At 39.4% G+C, this 3511-nt stretch overlaps 1 pseudogene; it reads right to left on the reverse strand.

The window, feature by feature from the left end:
• Nucleotides 1-214: 214 nt before the first annotated feature.
• Nucleotides 215-2704, reverse strand: LOC137614711 (uncharacterized; annotated as a pseudogene).
• Nucleotides 2705-3511: the final 807 nt, after the last annotated feature.

Genomic DNA, 3511 nt, shown 5'->3' on the forward strand with positions numbered 1-3511 from the left:
TATATAGATGATATATATATATATATATATATATTATATGTATATTGTATATATACACATACACACATATATATATATATAAATATATATATATATATATATATATACATACATATATATATATATATATATACATATATATATACATATATATATATATATATATCTATATATTAGTGTAAGAACATATATGTATATGAATGCACATGCCCTTACCATTAATTTATAGAGTTCCAATGAAAGTAAACTGTATTCAAACGAATACCATCTATTCTAACCTGTTCGTTGCATCTGACTAGATAAAATGCCATTCATAAAAAAAGGCACTTCAAATATACATTCATTATCCTTCATTCCTTAAAGCACCAAACGTCATTAACTAGTTTTACATGTCGAAATTCAGAATTGACCAGGATATTTTTCTTTTTTATTTATTCTTTTACATGACCTCTCTCGTGATAAATAGCATTGAAAATATATTCCTAAATGTTTTTCAATAAACGTTGCATAAATTGATAATAGTAATTTTCATTTACGTTTGAAAAATGCTTTTAAAGATGGGCATTCGAAAATTGCAAAAATGATAGTCATTAATACCAGCGAAACTTTAATACTTCTAACCATAAGTAGTAACCTCTATGTCAAGGTTATCTTGTCGGAATTTAACATTTAGACCTTCGAAAATTGCAAAAATAATAATTGTTAATACCAGCATATCTTTAATACTTCCAACCATAAGTAATTAGCTCTATGTCAAGGTTATCTTGGCGGAACTTGACCTTTAGAGCTTCAAGGTCAGCCAGACGCTCCTTAGGCAACATCTTGAAAGCGAGGCGATGGAGGTTCGGGCAAGAATCGACCAGTTCCTCGATCGCAGCGTCCGTGATTCGAGCAGCTCCCGATATCCTTAGGTCTTCCACCTAAGCAGGACGAAAAACAGGGGATGTCGGTGATGTGTATTGTGATTAAAAACTAGGACGCTGTTGATTTAGAAATTCCCATTTGGGTAATTACTACATGATAGGTATGTCTTTTATTTCTAATGATATTCGTCTTACTAATCATTGATATCATTCTAGCAGTGAATGCAGTTCACAAGAAATATCAATCTTACTGTTTAAAATAATGACTATTAATATCGTTGTTTATATAGGGAATATTACCCATATACAGTATATAGCATAATTCATTTCTATCAAGGATAATGTCAAGTACTCCATGATCAAAAGTTTACGATGGATTAAAATTGCTAAAACAAATGAACTGCCAGTTGTGTAGTTCAAGTATACGACAGTTAATCTTAAAATTCTAACTTGTGTTGTACAGTACTTTGTTAATCTACATCGTTTTCTGTCAACAGAAAAAGTAAATTTATTTTTCAAGTTCGGGAAAACTCAACTCGCGATAATTACCTGTTTCAAAGCGCCTCTACAAATAGCCTGAGATAAGTGTTGATCCAACAGGTCTCTGCAGGACCCAAGATCGATGGAGTTGGCGAGGGAGGCCCAAACAATCGCCCACACCACCACATCGGCTTCTATCACATAGTTCCTCGTCAGGGGCGTAATTAAGCGTAGATTTTCAATCCTTGACCTGGGTACTTCAGGCAGCGGATATGGCAGTGTTGGAATGATACCCTCCAGTTCCAGTAGAGTGAGTGAAGGGAAAGTTTGAGCTAAAGTTGAAAGGGACACTTGACGAGGTTCCACCACAGACAGGTGAAGACAGGTGAGCTGCTGGGTGACTTGTGTGGGGCTGCGAGGTAACAAGACGTCGGAGTCCGGCAAGAATTGAAGCAAAGTGAGGGCGGTGATAGACGGTAGCTTTTCCATCACTTCGGTGACACCGACTGGATGAGGAGGACGTCTGGCTACTAGGGAGCTTAAACTCGGGCAAACTGCAGCTACTGATTCCAGAGGCGGCAAGGCAGCTTCGGCCAACAAGAGCTGGCTCAGATGAATTTTGTTCACTCTGCCACTTCTAACTACTATGTCTAGGGCCTCCCCGGCCCACTGGCAAGTAAGGGCGACAATGGCAGGGCAGGCGCAGAGCAGTGTCACGCAGCTCTCGTAGTGACGTCCGTGCCCCAGAGATTAACAGTGTTCAGAGTTCCGCTTGGGTGTTTAACCTCTCCTTCCTGAGGTTTATCGCTCCCAGTTACTAGTTCCTTCATGGTCCTTGGATCATCACTTAGGCCAACGAGTGCACGTACGCCTTTATCAGTCACCCCCTTAGAGTAGGAAATATCTAAACTCTGAAGGGGACAAGACGCCATAGAAAGGGCAGCTAAATGCCCATCCGTAGCTACAGGTGTAAGAGTAAGGGATGTTAACAAGGGCATTCCCTTGAGGGCGTCACATAGAAGTCCTCCTATAGAAGCCCTGGGTCCGAAGCTGAGAGCAAGTGATGTAATCTGTGATGGATGCTCATCTAGGGTCTCGAGTAAAGCCTCTACGAGAGTTGGATGTTCAAGGTGGACCTCCACCCGGCTGATGCCACTCGTGACTGCTGCCACTGCGAGGCGTGCCACCACTGCCTCCTGGAGGCCTGACGCACCTTGGTTCAAGGCTGCAGCCAGCAAGGCAGGTGGCGCTGGTAATGGGGCCCATACCCCCTCTCCCCGACCGACAGCAGCGTTTAGTGCTTTCAGCCAGGCAGACAACGCACTCGTTTGCAGGCGTTCCGGCGGGCGAACTCCTACCATACTGAAAGCATAGAATAAGAAATTTCAAGAAGAGTAGGTCGAGTTTCATGTGTGCATCCCGTAAGATAACAAAAACGAATAGAAATAATGTAAACATTTTACCTTTTTAAATGTTATTCCCACAGGTTAGCAAAACTTACACAAGTCCCCCCCCCCCTCTCTCTCTCTCTCTCTCTCTCTCTCTCTCTCTCCCCCCTTTATACATTAATATACAATGTTGAATTTATACATGTCTGAACACAGAAAAAGAGTGAAATATGTGCATGTTCACTGAAAACGCATACAACAAACAAGCCAGTATGGTGTACGTGACTTCTTTTCCTAATTTCCCAGTCTAAAGTTTCATAAATTAATTTGCACACAGTTCATTGCCGCAACTTTTCTCATCTCACAAATATTTAGCATCACTTTGATAATATATTTTCCCATTCAATTGATTTGTATGCAATTTTTCAGTTAAAAATCACACGTACATACAGCTTTCGTTTCAGTAAGTCGTTTCTATGATTAAATAGACCCATTGAATTATGATGAATTTGTATTTAATATAAAAAATTAAAAAATCTGTGAAATGTTCACGTAATATCTTTGCACTTATAATTTCACTATGAAACAGGCACATCATTGATCAACGAATTAACGTTCATTATCATAAATGTTCGGATTTTAAATTCATACACCACAATTTCACACGGAACACTAAACTGAAAATACTCTCCCAACATATGGTAGATCAGGTCCAAAGGCGGTGTAGCTAATTATTCGAAATGTACTTATCAATGCACTCAGATTAAGATGTTATTCGCT

The sequence above is a fragment of the Palaemon carinicauda genome, chromosome 21, assembly GCF_036898095.1.
Source record: "Palaemon carinicauda isolate YSFRI2023 chromosome 21, ASM3689809v2, whole genome shotgun sequence".
Classification (NCBI taxonomy): domain Eukaryota; kingdom Metazoa; phylum Arthropoda; class Malacostraca; order Decapoda; family Palaemonidae; genus Palaemon; species Palaemon carinicauda.